Source organism: Periplaneta americana, chromosome 1, assembly GCF_040183065.1.
Source record: "Periplaneta americana isolate PAMFEO1 chromosome 1, P.americana_PAMFEO1_priV1, whole genome shotgun sequence".
Classification (NCBI taxonomy): Eukaryota; Metazoa; Arthropoda; class Insecta; order Blattodea; family Blattidae; genus Periplaneta; species Periplaneta americana.
In genome coordinates, this window is record NC_091117.1 from 94,222,381 (window position 1) to 94,250,133 (window position 27,753).

Consider the following 27,753-nt stretch of genomic DNA (forward strand, 5'->3'; position numbering starts at 1 on the left):
AGAGATTGATTTACAATAGGTATCCATAAAAATAGACGTCAACTACATTAAGAATTTAGCAGGTTGTTAAGGGTCAATAAAGAGAATATGATTTAAAATTGGTATCTGCATAGTGATTACTATGTTCATTATTATTTTATGACTTAAATGAATTTAGTTATTCAACAGTTTGAGCATATTTGAGAAGGAAAAAATTGTTTATAACTGATATCCATAGAAAGATGTTATTGCATTAATATATTTTAACAAGGTTAAAGCCAATGCTTTGTCAATTGAGCTACAATGGTAGCTGGATTCTTTTGTCTGTTGTTTGGATATTTATTAACTATAAATGGGTTTTCGTTCGGTGGTAGTTACAGGGAAAATAAAAACATATAGAATGAAGGCATAAAAACTAAAGAAATACAGAATAGAGATACAAACCAAACAAGTCAACGACATCAAATAAGAGAAGGAACAAGAGACTATACAATCAGAATTCTATAAATAAATACATAGACCTACTATAATACTCTTCACTATTAACATTTTCAACAGTCATGGTACACACTTTAGTCATTACACACTAGCTACACTCATTATTCAGATACTACGAGTATAACTCACTAAACTGCTCTGTAGCTCAGTGCATTTTTACTGCAACACACTGCACACTCGCTATATCCAACTGCACTTTCACTATTACACACTGCACACTCGCTATAACTCACTCATTTTCACTATATGTCTAACAATTTGAAAACATATTATACTGCAGTATATCAATAAAGTTTTTAAGCCTGTTCATAAAAAAAATATTAGTGATTAATTATGAAGCCTTTAGAAGACTTCAGGTAGAACATTCAAGCCTCTGAGGGTACGGTTGAGAAAAGAAAACTTTCCAATGTCCGTCCTCTGTCTATTTCTCTAAATTTATGTGAATGGTCGTTCATTAAAGTAATTAGATGTCTGCAACCTATTTTTATTTCTCTCCTGGCAGACTAGCCTCTGTACTTTTTTAACATTCCGCATAATCGAACTCGTGTCTTTCTGTCTGTGGTTGTGTCCCATTTTAATGATGAATTATTGCGACAGAATCTAAGAGCCCGTTTTGTTTACCGCTGCGGAGTAACGGTTAGTGCGTCTGACCGTAAAACGAGCTGGCCCGGATACATTCCTGGTTGGAACAGGTTACCTGGTTGGAGTATTTCCGGGTTTTTCCCTCAACCAATTGAAGCAGAATTGCTCGGTAACTTTCGGCGTTGGACCTCGGACTCATTTCGCCATCATTAATTCACACATCATCCTCATCCATACTATAGCCCGGGTTAAATTTACCGTGCGGCATGCTGTACTTGTGCAAGAGCGCGGCCGCTCGACTACCCAAACATTCAGAGCATGAGTGATAAGCACAATAAGTCTCTGGCTGCATGTAAGCCTTCGAATCTCTCCTCCGTACATGTGGAAAAAAAGAGCCCGTTTTTTAATTTTACATAATGTCTTAATATGCTGTACTTTGTAAAGATCCCAACATGCGACAACATAGCCTACTTCATTGGTGGACTAACTAGTGACTTATGTGTTATCTCATTGGATTAATCAGTTAATCAGTATTTTCTTAGTACCTTCATTACAAAGTGAAAGTTACGCCAAGGTATTTGCATTTTTTTTACATCCGGAATAGTTTCACCCTTTACTGTTTAGAGAATTTGTTTTCATTTTGTTACTCACTGCACAATCGTTTATCATATTGAGGTCATTCTGAAGAGGAATATTATATTCACGGCTTTTAATTCTATTTTTTTAATGATACCGGGAACTGCGAGATATAGGTTAACTTGAATGTACTGTGCATATGTATTGCACATTACTAAATACACACTGAAACAAATAGCGTAAATGAATATAATAATGACACAGAATTTCTCTCTGTGTATTGTATCTTCCTTTTCATAACATATTAAGAGAAATGTGTTCATAAGTGGACCATATATAAGGGCCGTATTCATAGACAATTTTAGCGCGGTCTTTCGGTGGATGATCAGCGTTTTTCGTATTCATAAACCAGTGTTAGCGATAGGATATGATTTGAATTCTGTACAAGTAACCAGTGGATAGCCGGGGCTAGCTTAGTACGCTCGTAGCGCGTGCTGCGAAATTTCTATGAATAGCACTCTCAAAGTTTACTGCCGAAATTTTCTCCCACTTCTTTTCTACCTACACGTTCTTTTACTTCATTTCAGAAAGCTGACTCTACTAGAAAAACAACTGACTTTGTGAATAATTATGGCACAAAGATAAAATAGATTAACTTACATTACTTCAATGTGAGCCTTAACAAGCTGGGTTTGTTTTGGATTAGCTCGTGACAGAAAGTATGCTCATTTAGTTTAATGAAACAAATGTTTATGTTGACATTCCACTCTATTTTGATCACGCAGAATCCTTTTTCCTGTCGTGACAAAAATAAGTGAAAACGCTATCTACATCCACATATCTATCAAACAGTAAATACCCAGGCCGTTATTATGAACGTTAAACAAAATTGCATTTTCGTTTTGCGGGCGTCAAAGTTATTGACAGCTTGCCACGTACGTACCTTGCATAGATTACGTAAGCTTCCTGTTTTGTAGGCGTAGCACAAATATCTGTAATCTTTGTCCTCCAACATCTGACTTCCTGCAAGGTTTTTAATTAATGCTCATATGAATTTCGGATACAACATTTGAAAAAGTGGTTTTGATGGACATTGCATTCCTCTTTTATAATTAATTGCAAGTATATTGAACTAGGTTTAATATTTAATGTCTATAATGTGCTCCATACAGGGACTAAATTTTAGACAAATGGTTTGTTAATATAAATATTTCAGAAATTTCACTGGAATTGTACAACAAGGATCAGTATTTGACAGAGGAAACTTCTCATCCACATAATATCGGGATTTATTAATGAAGAAATTAGAGTAAAGAAAAAGTCCTGTCCTGCTTTAACAAAAAAAGACACTAGATACTGGAAAGTTAGAATGTATGACAACTTTGTTATGTTAATGCCATAATGATAATAATAATAATAATAATAATAATAATAATAATAATAATAATAATAAATAATGATAATAGAGTAAAGGAGTTCTGTGTCGAGCGATAAATCGCCGCGCCGTGGCGTCGTGGTCTAAGGCATGCTGCCTAGGACTCGCGTTACGGAATGTGCGCTGGTTCGATTCCTCGTGAGAGAAGAAATTTCCTCATGAAATTTCGGCCAATGTATGGGACCTGTGCCCATCCAGCATCGTGATGCACTTGGGGAGCTACGGTAGATAGCGAAAATCCAGTTTCACAAATCAGCTATAACGGCTGGGAGGATCATTGTGCTAAGCACACGATACCTCCATTCTGGTTGGATGATCATTCACCTCTGCTTCGGCATGTGGACGTGAGGTCAGCAGCCGGCTGGTCGGTCTTGCCCCTTCCTGGGCTGTAGCGCCATGGATTTACTTTTTTTTATCGACGATAAATTTAACCTATGCACATTTGTGCGCATTCCTGCCTTTATTCATTTAGTCAGACCAATGAATTTCAAGTTTTCAGACAAAATATATTTTAACATTATACCAATTAATAGGAAACAAATAATAAATAGATAGGTCTAAATAAATAAGTAAATAAATAAATGAATAAATAGACAAATAAATAAAAAGAAAGAAAGAGAAAGGAATCAAAAAAGAAAGAAAGAAAGAAAGGAATAAAAGTTATTATTTTTGTTTCAGTACATAGCATTGTGATTTTACATGGATTAGCGATATCTGGTAACAATTGGCAACATTGAAAAGACTGCCATATTATCTTTTTCGGAATTAATCTTACGTGACCTCCACTTTAGGGGATTCGTGTTTGTGTAGAAATGTAGTACCTATCTTCGAAAAAACCGCGAGGAGCAACCTTTGTGTCATCTTCATCTAGCCAAAAAATTGTTATCTTGTAAAATTTTTACTTGTTCCACATCTTAAGGCTTCAATGATAATGTACGATCTATAGAATACAATACATTAAATGAAATGGAATGGAATGTGGATCCGACGTCACGAAGCACAGTACATGCCCTATTTTACTAAATGGGGATGATAATGAAAGTGGAATTGTGGATAGTGTTAGTGGTATGACGAGGAAACGACGGGGAAATCCACTCATAACCTTGACTTTGTCCACCTCAAATACAACTCCGCTATCGGCGAGATGTGAACTCGAGTCCGTAGTTGTCCTAAGTAAGCCTTCTGCCAACAGAGCTACTAAGTTATCTATCATCTGTGAATGTGGCTATACGCAAATGTATGAGAAATGCACTCTATTAGTAAAGAACAAAATTCACATTACTTCATTGAAGATAAAATACGATTTCCTATTCTACTTGGCACACTTAAAGCTGATTTATGTTATTGCAAGCGTTCCAAAGCCGGACATTATCTGAATGTGCTATACATGTAGTGCAACTCAGTGTATATGTGTTCAGTGTAATATTTTAATATGGAGCATTTACATAACATACGCATTGCGTATTAGTAAATTTAGAGTTTAGGGTTGTTTTCGGTCGTGGGTTCGTTTATTTTCTACGGAATGGATGTTTATACGATGTCAATATGAGAAACTGTGTTATCCTAAGCTCTGGATTTCTGCTTATTTGCCAATTTGTCTATTTTAATCCTTCAATTGAAAAGTAAGCTGTTATGTTAATTATCTAGTTTGTGGTACTTGGAATATTATATGCATATTCTATAGTGTATACAATTACTATTTGACTTATAAATACGTAGTTGCTTAAATGTCCGATTTGTTTGCTTTTAACCATCAGAAAGCAGAGAAATTAAAAATTCTATATTCATTATCTTTTACTGCCACCAGAGCGCGTAGAAATCGAAGAATTATTATCAGTTATTCTATATTTGTTATATTTTAATGCAATCAGAGTGCGGAGAAACCAAATAATTTAAAATTAACCAATACGAAAATTGCCGTATGTAGACAGCTCGGTGCCTATTTCTATATTGCATTTTGTGATTTAGCTACAGTTGTGTTTTGCGTGATCTTGCGTGTGCTGTAAATAAGTGACGTCGATTATTTCTTATTTTATTACGCCGTATTTGATAGTTGGCAATCTTGATGAGAAGCAGGCACTGAGCATAGCAGACTCAAAGGCTGAAGCCAAGCTAAAGCCTGATCTTGTTTTATGAAGGCCAACTTTTGTGAACTGCCTGCTCATATAACAGAAGTAGAAGCGAGGGACACTCCACACTTCAGTGCAAGTCATGAAGTAAGTGGAAACTCTCCTTCAAGAAGTACCAGACATTATTGGAGAAGGATTGAGAGATAAGTTTTAGAGCATAATGAAGAGAAGTCCTTATTGGGAGAAAGTGCTGTTGGTGGTAGAAGCACAGACTGGAAACAATATTGACAATAGTCCATTTACAACAGATTTGGTGCCCAGCAGAGATTGAATCAAAGAAATACTGTCCAATCACTTCATATGTAGTGACGAGAAGTTTCACTCAATTCAAAATATTTTTACAGACAACAGACATCCATTTTCCTTAGAATATTTGGAGGAAGAAACTGATGTTTGATGTCTTGCTGTATGGCTTGTATCTGAGAGTAGTAATGTGGAGTTGTAACTGTTATTAAGTAGATGTAGGACTTTGTCTATCTACTCGTATGTCTACATTTTAGTGCCTAAAATTGCGAAGCTTAGTTATCATTGATGAAGTATTTGTGTCTCGCTGATCACACGTTAAAAGAGTTACAGTGTTCTGCCTTGTTCGGTTGAAAAGTTCCTAATATGAGCGTAAGATGAACTAAAAGAAGATTGAGCTGGGATCGAATGGGGCTTAGGGAATGGATGTGTTTGTGAGTGTCATGTTCAGTGTTGTCATGGACGGAGACGCGGTGTCATACAGATAACATGTAACGAGAGTTCCATTGTGCATTGTTGCCACAACTAAACTTTTTGAGTTTCTCTTTCCATTGGTACTACTCGTATTTTCATGCACCTCAGATTCATAGAACGTAAATTACATGTGTTCGAAACCGGAAAGTCCTTTTGTAGGAGTCCTGTATTTTTTAAATGGAATGTGAATTGGTACACATTTATCCGAATTGTTGGACAGTATTGTGATAGGCTATGATTTACCATTGAATAGACGAATGAGAGTGTGATTTCAGCTAGGTAGGACCATAGCACATTTTGCTACGACAGTTCGTGAGAAATTAAATAATGTTCGTTGTGCAGTAGATTGGACGATATGAACTTCAACCATGACCTCCGTAGTCACCGTACCTCACACTCTAGATATGGGAATATGTGGAACAGCTATTTTTTTCAGACAGAGTCTGCATCTATAGAGATGAATTGAAACACAGGGTCACCCATCTTATCCAACACATTCCACAAGCAAGACATTTAAGAGCGACAGAGGAATGTCAGGATCGAGTGATACACTGTCTTCAAGTAAATAGAACATACTTTGAACATTTGCCGTAATACACTATGCAGTTGCACTGAGAGCAGTAATCTTTACATGCAAACCGAGCTGTGCCTGCGTGAACGTAATGCAATGTAAGGACATAATGATATAAAAGTATTGTATTGTACAGTTTTTCATAGTAGAATTTGATCACTACGTGATTTGTTCAAAAGAAGTTAATTTGTTATGCCTGCATTTCAAATTAAAATTCCAAAACACTATTGTTTTCTCTTTGGCAAGTGACTTTTATGTCACAACGCTATTTGGGACGAAGTATCAAAGAGTTAGTTCACGCTGCATACTTGTCCTCTGTTTTTCTGTCTATCCATTTCTCTAATAATAATAAAAATAATAATAATACTTTCTTACTTACTGGCTTTTAAGGAACCCAGAGGTTCATTGCCGTCCTCACATAAGCCAGCCATTGGTCCCTATCCTGAGCAAGATTAATCCAGTCTCTATAATCATATCCCACCTCCCTCAAATACATTTTAATATTATCTTCCCATCTACGTCTCGGCTTCCCCAAAGGTCTATTTCCCTCCGGTCTCCCAACTAACACTCTATATGCATTTCTGGATTTGTCCATACGTGCTACATGCCCTGCCCATCTCAAACGTCTTGATTTAATGTTCCTAATTAGGTCGCGTGAAGAATACAATGCGTGCAGTTCTGTGTTGTGTAACTTTCTCCATTAATAATAATAATAATAATAATAATAATAATAATAATAATAATAATAACAGTGAAACATATTAAAGAAGTGTTCCGAATCTGAAAAGGTTGAAATTTATGGCCCAATTATCTTATTTCTGAAAACTTGTAACGAAATTTATTTAACTCCATTATTATAACTCATTCTTTGCAATTGGTTCTATACATTTTCTACTACAGGAATTAAACTTTCCAGACGAAGGCCTTTTCGAATAACCTATCCTCAAAATAATGTCATGCACATTTCTCGTAATTCGAGGGAATCTTCAACAAGGCTGGATATGTTTCAATAAAAGACTGTTATGTAACAGAGTTGGCCTCGATAAATCAAAGGTATTACGACTACAACACGCATCCATGTTAATGCAACAGTTTTTTCTTGTAGAAGTAATCAGGAACCACGGATCACGGCACAGTCACATTAAGAAATAAAATATGTTACATTAAAATTGAGGAATCCGGAATCAGAAGCATGCAACCACCACCATCACGCTTTGCAGTTTACATGATTGAATGTTGTGCAACAGCAATTAAGTACCATAAAACCCATCTACAACTGCCTTAACGCTCCAAAACATCGTCGTCGACCCCACCGCTACTACCACCAACACAACCATCACCAATACCACTATCACTACCACCACCATACCCACTAAGGATTAGACTTTTTTCTGTGCCGTTATCTCCATCTCAACCTCGCACATCTAAGGGCCGATCTCACCAATATGTTACTAAGCTACAATTAACTAATTGTAATTTAACTTAACTAACCTAAACTGAACTAACTCATAAGAAAATGTTAAATGGGTTTGACTTCAATCGGTTGTTTCAACACTAGTTTCATTTATATTACAGATCTTATGAAATGTTAGAAGATGAGTTTAGTAACAATTTAAAAAGACTGTTCTCAAAATATTATAATGCAGTGTAGTGGCAGTGTTTGTGAGTTACTATTCTAATGTCTTCAAATATAATATTGCTTAATAATTGTTATTCATATTAAGTTAATTGCTGTCTTTGACGCAATAGGAGATTGATTAAACGTTTCTTCAATAAATAGGTACCCGATACATAATTTAAATATGAAGTACTTACCTATCAGTTAGAAATTCAAAATCATCTTCACTATTATTCATAATATCCATTTCTGATATTTTGCTTAACCTAAACCGCATTTGGAAGTCTTTCTCGTCCATTGTGCTAAATAATCTTCTCTTTGGGAAATTATCCTCTCTCGTCTTCGTAGGAAATCATCTTCAAACACAAAATCAACATGTTTAAATATAGGTGTAGTCCATCATTCTCCTCGCCATGATGAAAACTTCATGGTTAATGCAGGATTAATTATTTTAATGACCAAATATTGATCAATTAACTTAAATGAAGTTTAATGAGAGCTTAAAGTCCAATTTGTTTTGGTGAAATGCATTGTTCCTTTAAATGTCAATTAAGAAGACTCCAATTAACAATTAAAGTTAAATATCGATGGTGTTTAGGTAAGAGGGCTTATCCTACAAGAGAAAAAAATTTCAGGAACAAAAAAGATTTAATTTTAACACTATTATTAGTTACTTTATATGAAGGAATGTAAATATAATTGTCAAAAAACATATCTTCACGTTTTGTAATGAAATTAACTAATTAGATTTATTACATAAAAAAAGTCACATTTAAAAATGAGGATTAAGCTCTTTTACCTAAACACCATTGATATGTTTGGTGAAATCGGACCTAAGTTCTCTTCTTCGTTTTGGTTGATAATTCTGTGCATATTTTCTAACTATTTTATTTAACACTCTATGTAGACAAGAATTATAATTTTTTATATTCCTCTCCTTTATCGTTTATTGAATATACCTAACATAAATTCACTTCGAACGGTTTAATTTCTCAGTTTCTTTATTAAGTTATTGAATGCCGCTTTATACCTTTTCAAATCTTCATTATATCTCTTCTACAAATAATGAGGTCCGCTATTTTCGCATAGCGTGCGCACTTCCTACAAAGCAGTTCTTGTTTCGATTCCTGGTATGAACAATGGAAAAAAAAAATTATCTTCCATTCATGGGACCGAGCGTTTTGTCCTCATCATGTGTTGTCCTGTGTTGTCTCAGCGATGGCCCTGTGTCATACTAACCACACAAACAGGTAGGCCCACAATGTGTGCCTATCTAGTGTTGGTCCGAAGATATACTCTTCCCAATACCGCATTGGATAGCAATTCGGTGTCGATGGAGAATATAAAACACAATAAAGAAAGATAAATCAGTTTATGAGAATTAACTAACATATTATGTCGAAAGGTTGCAAGCCAGTCTGGCATCGCAGAACCTGGAAGACCAGGAACTAGTTCCCCTGAAAAAGTTCCTTTCTATACGGTTAACTAATTTACCTTCATGTCGCCCTTCTCCAAAGATTAATCTTAGCTTCATCACTCTTCTCGTAACAGCCAGTAAAGGAAGAAATAGATGGTCTCACAATATGAACCAATGGACTCGAACATTGGAACTCTTTACTTCTCTTGTAACAAGGTATTGTTCGTTCTCCAATACATAGTCCTGCACGAATTCTGTGCAACAAGAGTTTTATATCTTATGAAAATGATCTTCGAAACAACTCTCGATATTTCATTACCCTGTTGGAAGCAGAAACAGTTGTACAAATATGTTTTCTTTTCCATCTATGCAGACGACTAGCGCTGAGAAGAGAGGGAGATCTGCAGTCAGGATGAATGTATTACGTTAGCATATGGAAGTCTGCACAAAGTGACTTGTCGACTACTATGAGATGTAACAGTATAATTTATCATTACTGCTACTACTTAGAAAATTCAAAATTTTATTGTACGAAGGTGTACTGAAAAGTAATGCCTCTTATTTTTTTTTTGTGAAAAGTTTTATAGTTATTTGAGTGAAAAAAACTAGTTACTTGCTATATCCTTGCTGTTCATACCTGTAGTTTTATTTTTAAACGTAATCGCCCTAGCGATGAATACACTTCTCCCTACGAGTGACCAGTTTCTTGAGACCATCACTGTAGAATGTTTCACTCTGATGACGAAATCACAGCCTCATTTCTGTCTGCATTGCATCATCAATATTAAAGAGATGTCCTCTCAGGTGTTCTTTAAGTTTTGGGAACAGACGAAAATCTAATGGCGCCAGGTCGGGACTATATGAAGGATTGTCAACAACATCGAAACCAAGACGCTGAATGTGTTCTGTTGTCATTGCACTGGTGTGCGGACGAGAGTTGTCATGCTGTAGGAGGGGCTCTCCATATCTGGACGAACCCTTCGAATTCGTCCTTTCAGTTTTTTTTTAGGATTTCATTATACCTTACAGCATTAATGGTAGTGCCTTCAGGCATAAATTCCATATGCATCATACCTTGAATATTCCAAAAGACTGTAGGCATGAGTTTACCTGCTGATGGCATAGCCTTGAACTTTTTGAGTGCAGGTGATTCTTGTGGCGGAACTGCATTGATTACCTCTTGTTTTCGGGATCGAAGTGGTGTATCCAGCTTTCGTCACCTGTGACATGTTCTTTTAAGGATTCGTCGCCTTCCCGTTCGCAGCGCAGAAGCAATTGTTGGCATATGCCCAATCTCTTCTGTTTCATGTGAGGAAGGAGCATTCGAGGCATCCATCGTGCCCAAATTTTCCGGAATCTCAGTTCTGCAATTATCACCTGCACACGCTCTCTTGATATACTACATTGGATTGACAGGTGTTGTTGCGTTATGCGACGATTCGCTGTATTGAATTCATTGTCACGATTCCGATGAGCATAATCAGTTGCAGTACATGGTCTTCCACTGCGTCCTTTGTCACACAAGTTGAGAGTTGCACCAGGTTCATTACGAACACGAGCAGACCAACGTCGCACAGTACTGATTTCGACATATTGACCACGATAAACAGCCTTCAATCTCCGATGAATGTCTATCGGGGCACATTTTCTGCTGTTAAAACTCGATCACAGCACGTTGCTTCAGACTCACCGACATAGTGCTGGTACACGCTGCTGTGTTTCAGGCTATAACTCAGAGCTCTCTATGAAACTTGGGCCACTGAAAGCAGAAAGTTCATTGAATACAATGTACTATCACTAATATTTTTAACTATATTCACAGCAACAAAAAATAGGAGACATTACTTTTCAGCATACCCTCGTAATATCAGGTCATTTGTTTTAAATTCTGGATATGAGGAGTTGTGTTTCCTATGAATTGCAAATTTACTGCTCTTAATACGTTTCATTACTTCTGATTGAGGTTCTGGCTCATATGTACATCTGTTATCACTTATCAGGCAGTACATCTCACTTAACGTGTCAGAGGAAGAACAATTGTTTGTATACATTTGAAGACTGATTAGTGTAATATGTAGCTAATCGGCCATGTATGCAATGGAGAGGGAGAGGAACTGGCCATCCTAATCAGTATCTCCTGGCCTAGTTGCCTCATAAATGGTGCCATGTAGGTATCATTTGTGAGGTTCAGACCTGTGTTCTGACATTTAACTAAACAACAAACAACAGTATGTCCCAAATTAAATTCTTATTCACCAATACTAATAATCCTTGTTTGACTCCTGTTATCTTGAATACAACATAAATGAATAAAATATCCTATACCTACTATCCTTTCCCTTTTTCTTTGTTTTTGTAAGGATAAGTATTAAGCTTCAGCTTTCCTAATCCCTATAACGTGTTTTGTTGTTTGCTAAATAAGCCTAAAATCTGAAAGCGTGCCTTACCTTGGATCGACGTATAATTTCGATTCATTTTCTCTAATTTGTGGGATCTTTCACATTAAGTTTTTTGTACATAATGCGTAGCTGGCGCGTTACCGAAACCTCCTGACTTGGAAGACCAGGCAGTTGCCTCATTAGCCAGTTTTTAGAGTTCCTATTGGACATTGCCGAATTTACTTTAGCGGTCAAAGGAGAACAAGCCTCACCGTACTTCAACCCAAACCGCAACAAGGAATCCTCTAACTCCTTCTCCCCACTCCACGCGATTTGGACGCTGAGGTTGAATTTTCGAAAGCTGAAGATAGCATATAGTATAGAATTGATATAAACACAGGTCACAGAACAGCAATCACTTTGTGAGGTGAACAGTGGTACAAATTTTTAACCAGGTTTTGCTATACATCCGAAATACTAGAAAGTATCATCACCACCACCACCACCACCACCACCATCATCATCATCATCATCATCATCATCATCCATTATGGGTGTAATATGGTTCCATAATATGGTTCCACCGACTGCCGTGCATTTTAGTTAATCTTTGGCGAACTAAGGGGTCTAAGCTTTCCGGCACTAGTGACATCTATGAGCAGGCTAGTACAGTGAAACTTCTAAATAGCGGAAAATCTGGAAACATTCAACATTTTTTCCTCCATTACTGTATCTTGTACAATAATGAAAATTGGTATGTGTAAAATACTGCCCTTCAGTTATGTAAAAAAAAAAAAAAATGATTTTACGATTTAAAAAAATTATATATTTTTTTCTTTCAAAATTCAGGATAGTGGCAGTTTACTGTGCAGTGATGAAGAGTTTCTCTCATAACTCCTAAACTTGTTAACTTTTTCATGTTCTCTCTATTTTATGTTATTGCTGAAACTCATGTTTACAATATCATGCTCTTTCAACTACATTCCTTGATAAATATTTTTTTTATTTTTTGTTAGAAGAAAATACTGATATTTGACCATTTTTTAAAATAAATTTATTTTTATCACACAATCTATCAAAGGTAGAGAAGTGTTCTTGCATCATATTGTAGATATAACATGCATAAATACACACAAAAATTTCATCACAGAATGTTGGACAGTTTTTGAGTTACGTGGGGAAACTCTTCATCACTGCACAGTGAACTAAATTTTGAAAAAAAAAAAAAAAAAAAAAAAAAAAAAAAAATGTAAATAATTTTTTTAAATCGTAAAAATATTTTTTCATATAGCAGAAGGACAATGTTTTACACAAGATACAGTAATGGAGGAAAAAAAATGTTGAATATTTACAAACATTTTACTGCTGTAAGATGTACCTAACCCCTTAAGATGTGTCCGTCAAAAAGAATGCAGTCCAACAAAAATTATATTTGGTAATATGTAATTAAATTCAATGCAGTACATGAATATTATTAAACTACATATAGGCTACAGTTACGACGTATAATTGACAACTTTTCAGCAGACAAGATCGTAATTTAAGCGCTAGCATATGAATCTTATAATTTCAAAATCCCCTATATCTAATTTTACAAAATAAAGGATTTTGATAGTAACTAGTGGCAAATAGAGGGCATTTTCAACCTAACAGTGACTTTTAACAAACCTTTCGCTTAAATTTAGTTCTTTCTTGAATTCAAACTATATAAATCATTAGAATTCATTCTTGGCAAGCAATTTGTGGGCATAAATCAATTGTGAACTAAATGATCTTTAGGGAGTTTTGAATCTAGAGAATTCATATACGCTGACGTTTCTTACGGTTAATGCGTTTTGGCGCATATTTTCTGTGTGGAACTTCTCTGCTGATTCCATTATTGCATGTCTTGTAATTTTGCTCTATTGTTATTGTGTTTATTGTATCTGTCCGGCATTCTGGCTCTATGGATAGCGTGCGCTCTTCCCAAACAAGCGATCCGAGGTTCGATTTCCGGCATAAGCAATGGGAGAAATACTGTATATATTCCGTCAAAGGGACTGGATGTTTCTCTGTTGGCTTGTGATTGTTCTGTGATGTCTCTGCGGTGATCCTGCGTCATGCCGTTCCCTTGACCAAGGAGACCCGCATTTGTGAGATGTCTAGTGTACGAACTAAAGAATCTCCCTCCCCTATTCGCAATGGTGTATATGTTGGTGAAAAGGGGAAGTTAAACAGAGTACTAAGAAAGAAAGAAAAATGAAAGAAAGTTATTGTATCTCAGAATAACAACTGAAATATTTTTATCTGAAATAGTATGATACATATTAAATGGGGATATGAAATAGAAGTAATGGAATTAATTAATTTAGTAATATGACATCAATGCTGCTTTAATATAACATAACTTAAGCGTTGTGAAACTTACAAACAGTGTGATATTTTAAGAACATTTGCTTGGCATATACTACTTCGGAATAAAATAATTGTAATTTTGATAAACGAATTAGAGATTCATAAATTAGAATATAAGGGGAAAAGAAACTTAATGTCTTCTCTAAGTTAAGCGCACGGAAGAATGTAAAACAGCTAATGAAGCTGTGAAATGTAGCCAATCTAATAGAATAATTTCTCTGATTAAGGAAGAGATTAATAAAATTTCACTTTTTCTTCGCTGACGATAAGAATTTAACAGAGGCTTAATACTATTTATTCGTACTTCATATTATTAGAAGAATGATTTTTCAACTATTTTTCGCACTGGAGACCAGTATTTAAATTCTAGTGAAGCTAGAACAAATTTATTTGTTGTAATGACTGTCCCCGCCACTCTCTATCTTATGTGTTTTGAGTAACCTCCAAGATTTGCTATCATCTGCAGTGAACATATAGATAAAATGTAGGTATATGGCATTTTCATTGTTTCATATTCATGAACTGTCCCACCACTTCGTAATAATATGTTACATATTCAGAGGAGAAATTCACTTACATGCGACACGCTCTTTATCGAAATTCTGAACATTCCGATTTGCGTAGTTTTAAAATGGAGATGCATTGGTATTCTATTATTCTGAAAAGTTTTATTTTTACTATTTTTGTGGCTGGAAATAGAGTGAATCCGTTTTATTTCCTTGTTGCTAAGCGGCATTTACTGCTACATCTGTAGCATTGGAACATTCAAGTTGCAGAAACCTGCAAAAAAAGTATTCTCATTAATCCACTCGTTTAGGCGATTGAAGAATTTTCTACCTTCTTCCATGAAAAAAATGTTAGTGCAAACACTCGTGATGCCCCAGTTCGTTTACTGTGATATTCTGTTTACTGACCTAAGCGTTACTTCGGCGCAGAGACTGCAACGTGTTCATAATATGTGCGTCCGTTTCGTCTGCAATATTCGCCGGGCTGATCACATAACACCATCCCTCGAAATGTTGTCCTGGCTCCATCTAGAAGATCGTAGGAAAACCCACTGTCTTTTCCTTCTCTTTCACATATTGCATTTCTCCATTTGTCTATCTTGCGTCTCGTTTTCAAAATTTATCCACCCATCATAACCTAGACACACGATCACAATACTCCTCAATATTATCCATTCCCTCCCACTGAACATCCTCATATTCATCTTCTTTCACTGTGGCTGTTCCTGGGCTTTGGAATTCCCTACCGAGTAATGCCAGGGACTGTCAAACATCAAACCAATTTAAGAATAGATTAACGAAATATTTTTCTAACAATTCTTGTTAATAATAGCTGTTTCAGGTTTCTCAATGTTTAATGGTTATATATATCACAGAATAAATATTTAAATTATCTCATTATTATTATTATTATTTTTTTTTTTCCATACGCGCCTCGCGTCCTGTACGTTACGTAAGACCAAGACCGGAGTTGATGATGATCGTAAGAAGAAGAATAAACAGCACAAACGTAAGAAAATTGATCTCACCCAGTCCCTACACAGGGTGTATCATAAGTATGGTACAAACTGCAGAGATAAGTGGAGACAATGAAATAAGACTGAAACTTCTAATAAACATAGGTCGGCAAACCAGCCGTTTCCAAAATCTATAGGGTTTTATTATGTCTCGTTAGTACAGGTTCTCTGGGATAACATAACATCCGATATACACTGAAGGAAGAGAGCGTTATAACATATGTTCAATATCACCACTGTTCATGACAAGGCAAGCATCAGCATGTTCCTTTCAAAATCATACACGTTCGAATAACTCTGGCATGTCTCTAATGGGCTGACAGCCATTGACAATGCGTTAGCGGAGTTTGTTTACATTGTCAAAAGGGCTGGAATACACAAAACATATTAAATATCCCCAAACAAGAAATCCAGAGAATTCAAGTCGGGAAGTCCACCGCTGTGGAGTAACGGTTAGCACGCCTGATCGTGGAACAAGCGGGCACGGGTTAAAATCCTGGTTGGATAAGTTACCTGGTTGAGGTTTTTTCGGGGTTTTCTCTCAACCCAACAAGAGCAAATGCTGGGTATTTTTCAACATTGAACCCTGAACTCATTTCGCTGACATTACCACTTCATCTCATTCAGACGCTATATAACCATAGCAGCTGAAAAAATCGTCGTAAAATAACCAATTAAATAAAAAATGAAAATGAATTTGGGGGACCTGGGAGGCCATGATGTTGGTAAGCCATGGAAGTTTGTGTGTAAAATTTCTCGGACGTTCAAATAAAAACGAGCTTTCCTAAAGAGACACATCATCCGAAAGTCGTGTAACTCATGTTGGAAAAAATGGAAGTACGCACACCATTAAGTCTGCCAAGTAACAAACAGGTTGCAAATTCACGATATGTGTTCAGCTGGTGGCCACAGTGATAACATCACATATCAGAAACAGTGGTTTCCGTGCCTATATGTAAGGACTTCTTACCTTGTTTCATCGCGCTCTAGTTTTTACCTATAATAATTGGAACACCTGTAGAAAACTGAATATTCTACTGGGCTCCTAGTTCCTGCGAGAAAGAGTAATTATGTGGCTGTCATGTAATTGGAATGAAACTTTTATCGACTTACAATAAGCTTACAACAACGAGTGTTTATTTAGCATGTTTTCATTGACTCTGCCCAACAAATTCAAAGAAGATTTCAGACAATAACGACGCATAAAATTTTACAGTCGTCCTTAGAGCGTATAATACTGTTACACAATTGAGAAGAACTGGAAATGTATGAGACAGAACGTTGACAGGTTTTGACATATAAAACTCTAACTAAATAAAGCTCGTAGAACGTTTTAATTAAACCTACTTATATTTTCAATATTATAGCAATTAATAATGAGTGATTGTCCAAGATATTATGTATGACTATCTTAATAGTCACATGACGAGATCCGGTAGCTCAGCAGCTGCCAGTGAAAGTGCAGTGTATGCCTACGTGTGAAAATCACGATATTCGATGATGGATATTCTCCGTCAGCAAAAGGCAGTTGTATTGTATTTACTTTTTAAAAACTAAATGAGATATATGCGTAAAAATAAGATTGAATCTTACTCCGTTGCTTTGTAGCACATACAAATTTAGTTGTCGTGTAGAGTAAATGAGGTAATTTGAAACGCAGTACCTTTTTATTGCCTCTACATACTGCTTTGATTTAGTTTAGAGCTTCCTACATTCTTAACATGTTAATGATATTCCCTTGTGTCGTTCTTACTGCTCTCCTTAGACACATTCCACTGCATTGCAATTAAAACTTTACAACTGCTAAGCGGAACAACGTTTCTGGGAACCTTTCTGAATTTTATATTAACATTTTCATTAAAGATTACTTTTCAGATTTTATGACTAATTTTAGTTGTCACAGTTTTACTGTGTACGATGTAACATGGGGCCCAATATTGACGATTTAAGGGAACATTACAGAAAGAAACTGTGGCTTTATTAAAAGTTACATTCAAACATGTTCTACTTTGTGATATCATATCACGCAGCCCTGTTTTTTTGTCAGTTATGTAATAGTTTCGCATCTACAATATGGCGTTCAAATCCTAGCAGATATTGTGACATTTCTCTGAGTCAAATTACACTGGCGGATAAAAAATTTGTACTGTAACACTTGAATTTTACTTTGTATTTAATATGTCACCAATATGTTTCAAATGGTGATTTATTTAATTATACTGTACGATTATAAACGTAACATAGACTGAAAACGAAAATCATTATGATTTCCTACCACCAACAATTACCAACAATAACATCACAATCTAGATTGGAACAAAATTTTGCTTATGCAGAATGTGACAACAATGAGCATTGTTGTTGGTAATTATTGGTGTTATGAAGTCATGTTCATTTTCTTTTTTGTACAGTAAGATCATAATCTTATTAATCACTATTTAAAAGATATTGGTGATCTATTAAATACATTTACAAAGTAAAATTCAAGCGTCCCAAATTTTTTGTCCTCCAGTGTAAGACCTGTAGGGCCATATTCATAGACATTTTCAGCGCGGTCTTCCGGTGGATGAACAGCGAACTAACATTTTTCATATTTATAAACCAGTGTTAGCAATATGATATGAATCCTGTACAAGTATCCAGTCGATAGCCGGGGCTAGTTTAGCACGCTCGTAGCGCGGGCTAGCGAAATGTCTATGAATAGCACCCGTACTTTCTTAGAGTTCTTCCGATGTTCTGTATTTTCATCAAATCGCACCGCCACCACTAGGAACACCACCATGTCATCACTGAGAGATTTGTTCAAGAGAAAATAATTTTTTATGCCTACATTTCAAATCACCATAACCACCACCATCACCACAGCCACTTTACCATTACCATCACCATCGCCACCACCACTTTACCACTACCACCACCAACACTACCATCACCATTATCATCACCACCACTACGACCACCACCATCACCACTGCCGTCACTTTACCACTATTTTGGCTACCACCACCACCACCACCACTACCACCGCCACCATTATCAACACCACTACCACTACTATCAGCATCACCAAGACCACTAGCATTATTATTATTATTATTATTATTATTATTATTATTATTATTATTATTATTATTGTCATCAACATGAATTAACAAGAGCTGTAGGCCACCGGCGTAGCTTAAGAGGTAGGCGCGTTTGTCTTCCGACCTGGAACTGCTCTAGGGCGTGTATTCGATTTCCGCTTCGGCTGATTGCCTGTTTGGTTTTTTCCCCATTTATAAGGCGAATGTGAGGTAATCACCATCTCGTTATCATCAATCCCATCAACGCTAAATAACCTGGTAGTTGATACAGCGTCGTTAAATACCCCAGTTAAAAATATAATGCTGCAATATTACACCACTTTGCCTGCTCAGTCTCCTGGATTCAACTGGTGTTAGAGATGAGGAGGCGAGATCTGGCATATGAGCTGCCATCAGGGGAAAGAAGGAGCTATCCGAAAGAGAGTTTGTTTCATGATAGTTAATACTATACAAATCTATCGACACAGTTCATCTCAGACTAAACTCTATCTTTCCTCTCCATACCTATTCGTCTTATAGCTACGGCACATGATAAGGTCACAGGACAGGTCTTGCCCCCTCTACTGTACATTATATCGCATCCCTCTCTGTGTAAAATGCAAAATCTTATTTTGTGTTCTGTCTGCTTTAGACCTCTGTATTCTCTTGAAAACGGCCGACCGAACTCACCGATCAGTCCTCGGCTGTGAAGAAGGCAGCCAGACAATGCGAGCGCATGCAGTTGAGAATTTATAACCGATCGGTTGAAACGTTTACTCGGTCGGTCGCGAGTGCTCGAGGTTATTGCACTACAATTACATCACCTTTTAACTCCTCATACCCAAAACAGCACACCTAAGAAGGTTATCATTTTTGTTTTTATTTCAGTTAGCATGAAAATTAACACAATTCTTTAAATGAAGTAATGATTTATATTATCGGTAATGTTATTCAGTATCCATCTAGTCGAACTCATATCAGTAACGAAAATGTTTAATATAGCTTAATAAATATATCTCTTACCAAAAGTTTAAGGACACTCCTCCATAAGTAATGTTTCACTCCTGTTCTTATACTTATGTGAAACCCTTGATGTTTATACAGGAACGAAATGCCTGTGAAACGTCAAGTTTTTACTGCAAAACCAATCTATGTATCTTCAAAACTGTGGATTATGTAACAATTTTTTGTTATGAAAGTTACTGAAAAATTAAATATTTTGTAGGAAAAAAATTAATTACTCCAGAATAGGTTGACTTACATCTGTGAATTTTGGGATAGACTGGAAGACTTCCTGTGCAATCATTGATTTTTGTTTTAAACAATTTGTGACAGTTCGTGCAGGGATTGTATTCCAGATTGTTTTTTTTTCCTTTAGGAAAATTGCCATTTTCTAAAATTCTCTTGATCTTGAAATTCGCTGTAATGAGCCCGGGTCTGCCACCTTCATTTAGCCTACATAATAAAATTGTGTGTTGGTAACATTGGTCAATCAGCTAATTCCCTCCATTTTTAGTAATCAGGTGCGAAGTTTGCTACAAGTGTGGAAAGATTGAATCTCTTCCTTGAAAGAATGAAAATAGATCTACATTCAGTGAGTGTTGACGTGAAGTCGCAGATTATTGGGATGTGGAAGAATAACAGGAGATAATCTAACTCCATTCCAAAATTCATTGATTTAAGTCAACCTATTGTGGAGTAATTAATTTTTTTTTTTTGCTACGCTACTAAATATGTAATTTTTCAGTAAGTTTCACAACAGACAAATTGTTATGTAATTCACAGTTTTAGAGATAGACAGATTAGGTTTGCAGTAAATATTTCACTTTTCAGAGGCATTTGGTCCCTGTATAAACATCAGAGGGTTTCACATAAGTATAAGGACAGAAGTGAAACATCACTTATGGAGGGGTGTCCTTAAACTGTTGGTAAGAGCTGTATGTGATTGCATAAAAAGAACAGAGACTTTGTGAAACGTGTCAAATTTCTTAAAAAAACAGACATCGTACTTCAGACACAGTATTTAATAAAAATAAATAAAATATAAGCCTACATGTTCACTTTGCTTAACATTTTTACAAGAGTGTATATTAAGAGATGCTTAATCGTAGACAATGATTGACATTGGAGATACTTATGGTTAGGTGTATGCAGATTCTATTATTCCACATTCATCGACCATATCACGAATATATCAAGGATGGAGCAAACAAAATGCATGCTGAAGTTATTCCAAAATTAAAATAATCAATGGGAAAACCGTCATTTGGTTCTAAACGTAATAATTTTTGTTCAGTCTTACCTAAAATGTCCTCCTTGGTTTCTTTAATATATTTACTTTTGCCTTGTACTATTACGAATATACACTTACAAAATAATTTCAGTTAACTGTTCCGTTCAACTAGAGAATAAATACGAACTTTTTTTTTTTGTCTTTTTTATTTTATATTTTTTATTCTTATAGGCAACATAGTTTGTTAAAACTTTATTTTATTTTATTGATTTGTTGCTTTATTATTATTCATATATTTTATTGCAATTTTATATTCAATCTGATAGCCTCTACACCTTCTAGGTTCACTAAACATATAATGGGGTATCAGGCAGTTTAATAATTTCCATATTTCATAGTTTTCAGTCTATGATACCCTTCAAATGACTGGGACGACCGGTCATCCGTGATGCTTCGGTTGGGTGTTTTGCTTTCCGCGGAGTCAGGACACGCGGCAGCCAACCTGCGGAGCTAGCGACGGATCGCGCGTGTTATCATGACTCTCGGCCGTTCTTAATGAAATGCAGAGCTCTAATCTGCGACCCTGTGGTCATACGGATGGTGGCTGCGTCTGTGGTGTTCCGTTCAGGTAGCCCGGATTCGATCTTCGGCCAGGTCGTCATGTGATTTGTGGTGGACAAAGCAGATGTTGAATATTCTACCAATACTCTCTGCCTTATCTCCATTTCAGCTGTTATCTGCAATAGTTAAAAATAGACTGGGTTGAATCTTTGAGGGTAATACTGGTTTCCGATGCTGGTCTAGGAAGGGCTTGGGGATACGGGCCGTTGAACTTATCAGGAATTCGTCCGAGAATGGACGTGCTGTCAGGGTTGTGGCAAGATGGCAAACCTGTCAGCATAGGATTCATTCTCAGTCGGCCTAGGTAGTGTAGTCAGTATAGCGCTGGGCTTCTGTGCTCAGGTCGATGACACTTAAGTGTGCTTAAATGCGACAGGCTCATGTCAGTAGATTTACTGGCATGTAAAAAACTCTTGCGGGACAAAATTCCGGCACACCGGCGACGCTGATATAACCTCGGCAGTTGCGAGCGTCGTTAAATAAACCATAATTTAAATTTTTAAATTTAAGCATACGATTCACGAATATCACCCAGACTCAACGTTCCCATCCAGCGGATGAATCGCTATCAACAGTGACATATGCCTTCTCTTCATATGCACTGCTGAGAGATTTAATCCAGATATATTGGTGCACAATCTAGTGATTAGAAATTAATTAATAATATTATAGATTGTAAGTAAGATCGCCTGACAAATTGTTGCAAAAGTCGGATATTAATACGAATTTCGCTAACTGTAACTGCCGACTTGTTCCTCATACTGTGCACAAAAGTAAGTAAAAATTTTGCACTTTACTTATTTTAAACATATTACAAGTGACTCGAATATGACTTGATTTGTAAGAATTAAGTAATAAATGATGGTAATACTTGTGTATCCAGTACATATCTACTTCATTTGAGTGATTTGTGTTCCGCATATTGCGGATTGATGGTAGGACTGTGACCCGTTTTCAAGTTGCACACCACTACGGTGGGCCACACTGTGCATGATGTGTATCATGTGTATCTGTGAAGAGTTATGTTGTGTAGTAGGGTGAGTGTATGTGTAAGTGTTCGTGTAAGTGTAGTGTAGGGAATGGGTGAGAATCATGAAGATGAAGAGAGAAGGGGAAACCCGGTGTCAACACGTAGCCTACTACTGTCGAATAGCACCAAGGGGGCCGCCAGTCTCAATGTTCCCGTCTGACGGACGAATCACTATCAACAGTGACATATGCCTTCTCTTCATATGCACTGCGAAGAGATTTTAATCAGACGTATTGGTGTACATTCTAATGATTACATGTTGCGCGCCGCCACCTCTCCTAGTTCCGGGGTAGAACTTTTACACAAAAATCTCTGACCCCGCCGGGAATCGTCTGGAGGCAGAAGCGCTCCCACAGAGAGCTAATTCAGCGGACTAGTTGTGATAATGTACTATTTACTAATAATGCGATACAAAAACTTATATACCAACAAATCCGTACATTGCAAGATCACTTATTTATACATTGTATAATACTTCTGTATACTCTTGATGAATAGGTTCCAAAAATTTGACCAATCTGCTGCTTTTCTGATTGTTACCTCTCCCCGTGATCTCTTGTCATACTCTCCTTGTAATAGACGAAGGGGAAACTAGGTTACTAGTTATGTCAATATAGCAGGTGCAGCTGTATGCAATTGAGAACAAATTTAAGTCCTCAGACTCTTACCTCCAGACCGCTGGATCAAGTTGCGTATAAACTGCTACGCCAAAGGGAAACTGAATTTACATACTAAGTTTGTTAAAATTAGTTTAATAGATCTTGGTAATTGGCTGCAGTGTCTAGACCGAGGCATTCTGAGATCAAAGTCTACCACTGTAACGAGTTGGTTATTAAAAGCATCTTCTTGTTCTATATGAGAGTACGTGGGACGCACTATTCTTGATTAAAAATATTTTTGTACCTGTATCTAGTCGTTTAAAGTGAATAAAAACTTGTAATTCTTTATACAATCACCATAATCATTAGAAGTTACGGTTGAAATCTATTCCAATTCAGTTCTTAATTTCAAGTAAGAGTAACAATAATGATGATGATGATAATAATAATAATAATAATAATAATAATAATAATAATAATAATAATAATAATAATAATAATAAATACATAAATATATACATACATACAGTCCACACCTGTGGAGTAACGGTTAGCACATCTGGCCGCGAAACCAGGTGGGGGGTTCGATTCCCGGTCTGGGCAAATTATTTGGTTGAGGTTTTTTCGGGGTTTTCCCTCAATCCAATATGAGCAAATGCTGGATAAATTTCGGTACTGGACTCCGGACTCATTTCACCGGCATTATCACTTTCATCTCATTCAGACGCTAAATAACCTAAGATGTTGATAAAGCGTCGTAAAATAACCTAATAAAATAAAAAATACATACATACAGTACATAAGTGTTCTGCCCATGGGCAGGTCTTTCACTGAAAACCCAGCATTCTCCAATCTTTCCATTTTTTGCTTTCCTCGTAGTCTCTGCATAATAAGATCCACATAGCTTAATGTCGTCTATCATCTGATATCTTCTTCTGTCCCTAACTCTTCTACCTTCCAGTGAATCATTAGGTAGGCAGTTTCTTCTCAGCCAGTGACCCAACAAATTTCTTTTTTCTCTTTCTGATCAGTTTCAGCACCATTCTTTCTTCACCCACGCTTTCCAATACAGCTTCATTTCTTATTCTGTCTGTTCACTTCACACGCTTCATTCTTCTCCATATCCACATTTCAAATGCTTCTATTCGTTTCTCTTCACTTCGTCGTAATGTCCATGTTTCTGCCCCATACAATGCCATACTCCACACAAAGCACTTCACTAGTCTCTTCCTTAATTTTTTTTCCAGATGTCCGCAGATGTTCCTTTTTCTATTAAAAGCTTCCTTTGCCATTGCTACCCTCCTTTTGACTTCCTGGCTGCAGCTCATGTTACTGCTAATAATTGATAATAATGATATACTAATGTAGTTCTACTATCTTTTCAGGATGTTTTCTTTCACTTTCACGATCTGCAAGTTTGTATGCCATTTCAATTTTTTTTTTCATTTAATTTATTATATTCTACAGATCTTGTACCTTTATAGATGTGGAAGAATCAAAAGTTATACAAAAATATACTACTCGGATCAGAAAGTGCCCGGAATATACTTTTTCGCCGAAATGAAACATGTTATGTGGAAATTTCTGCTTCTGGTGTGGCATCATTCATGACGTCACTTCTGTAGAAGATTCATAATCATAGTCGTTGTTGTGTGGCAGTTGGGTGCTGTTTGTTCGTCGCATTTCAGAATGAAGGCCGTATGAGTGTATCAAAAACGACCAGCGCTCCGGTTGACCTTTAGAAAAGGTTTGTTTTTTCATTACTGCTTCACCATAAGTATTCTTAATGTCTCTGAAGGAGAGTTTTGAAAAAAAAAAACAAAATTTGATATTTGCGCTTTGCCTTGTATCCCTCATTCTGAAATGCAACGAACGAATATCACAGAAACAGCAACTGCTAGTTGTCACACAAGAATGACTATGATCATGAAACTTCTATGGAAGTGACGTCATGAATGATGCCAACGCCAGAAAGAGAAATATACTGCATAACGTTATTCATTTCGGCGAGAAAAATATAGGCCGGAAACTTTTTGAACCGAGTGTGTTTAATACAAGCAGATTAATATTAGCACATCTTGTAACATTGTATTAAATCAATCTATTTTGTATTGTCAGTCTGTTAAACATCATGTTACATATTAAATTCTCAGCTTGATTGTATTTTTAAGATTATAATATCAAGCGATTAATTCAATTTATAAATATTCATCAATTGAGTTAAATATATGTTGCAGAAATTTGATTAATTGTGTCCTGGACCTTTTCTATTGTCCCTTCAAAGCTTTAAGAAAATTAGATAGTGCATTGACTTTAATATCTCTGCATAAATAGTGAACCTCTGATAAATTGAGACTAACAGATGGAGATGTGATTTGTGTCTTATATTAAAAGTATGAATATCTTTATTAGTATTAATAAATATTTCTTGATTTTCAAAATAAAACACTATTGTGGAAAGAATGTAGGTTACTCACAAGGTTAGGTCAATATTTCTAAATTTTGAAAATTGTTTTTACATTGTGAACTTTCATTACACTTCTCACTGTCATTTTGGCTTTTTTTGTAAAACAATTATGCTTACTTCAGACAATTTGTCCCAGGGTATTAATTCATATTTCATTACAGAATGAAAGTATGACATTTTAAGGATATTAATATCACTAATAGAAGATAAAATTATGTTTTAATGCATAACAGGCTGAGCTCAATTTTTATAAGTAATATATGGGTATTCTATGTGTTTTCCCGTTCAAGTGATTATGCAACTCTGAACTAAGAAACTTTGTACTTAATGAGTCTTTGTGATTAGTACCAGTTTAATCTAATATTGTAGGAAAACTGAATGCTAATATATGTACTAAATTTGACTATACTGACTTTATCAACATTAAGTGCTAGTTTATTTCCACTAAACTATTCATTGACTTCATTATTCGCTCTGTAAGCGTGATCCTGCTGATATGCTATGTTAGGTTTTCAAGGTGATTGTGTTCACAAGTATACTTTTGGTTATTTTACCGTGTGTTGGAATTAAATATCTTAAATGTTTCAGAACTATAACTATACAGATTCCATCATCAAGGCAAGTAGGATGATAGCTTGAAGTAGCCAGACATAACAGACCCTACAGAACAGATGACTCTTCATATCGTACCTAATTTACCTCGATAATGGAATCTATGTAGTTGTGAAAAGTTGGAAAATATATTAAGTTCCAGGATACAGCGGAATACCCGAAAGTTTACCTGTAATGATCATGTTACATTTGTTTCTGATCCACTACCTTTCAACAAGACTCGTATGTATTATTTAACCCTTAGGAGCCGTGCGTCCATTATAGTGGCCAGCTAGTATTATGGTCATGACGTGATATAATATGTTATAAATTGTATGTTATATATAAAATACGTTGATATTCTTTAATTTTATATAACATTAAGGACATTGCACTTGATTAAAACAATAAAAAAATTTGTAAGTTTTTTCTTTCTTAAAAAAGGAGCAAAATTATTTCAACTTTCAGTCAACTGAAACCCCGTCATCTTCCATGCGTACCATTATGTCATTTGTTTTACATGGGCCCTCCCTATCCTTTACCACAAGCTCAATTGACTGTAGTGACCTGGACGTGAACCTGCGATCTTAGGCACGATATGCTGGCTGGATATATCTTGTGCGCCTTAAAACCTCTCGGCTAACGAACCCGAAACGAATTTACCCGATTATGCAGGTATACAAACCCCTAGTTAAGAGTTAGACATTAGCGTGCAATAATGTTGTAAGTTTTCCGGTTTTTAAGGATTAAAATTATTGATGAAGACCTATTTGTTAATTTTTTACGCAAATACATCTAGGACGTTACGCATTCAAGAAAGAAAGAAAGAAAAAAAAAAGAAAGAATGAACGAAAACAGAGAAACAATAAAATTAAAGGTACAAAATCGCGTGTACTCTCAACGGAGTTTAGGGTTGAGCGGCAGTATCTATGTGAGCTTCAACACTGTTGGCCACTTGACTCACTCAGATGTTCGCTGTTCCGTTTGAGGAAACAACACAAAATTTTTAAGGAGAAATCCGAAAATGGACGTAAGATAATAGCTACTACTTGAGATGAAGGAATATAGAACAAGTGTAAAATAAATGTAATACATCTCATAGAAAACTATTTAATAAACTGTTGAATAACTCCCGATAAGTAAAAAATGGCGAGAGGATAATAAAAAAACTTAAATGCACAATGATAAGATAAAGACGTTTAAAACAAACTTTACATTCATTCACAGTTTTCTGCCCAAGGGCAGGTCTTTCACTGGAAATCCAACATTCTCAAATCTGCCCTCTTTTCCGCGTGTTTTAACACAACATTATTCCTTATTCTGTCTGTCCATTT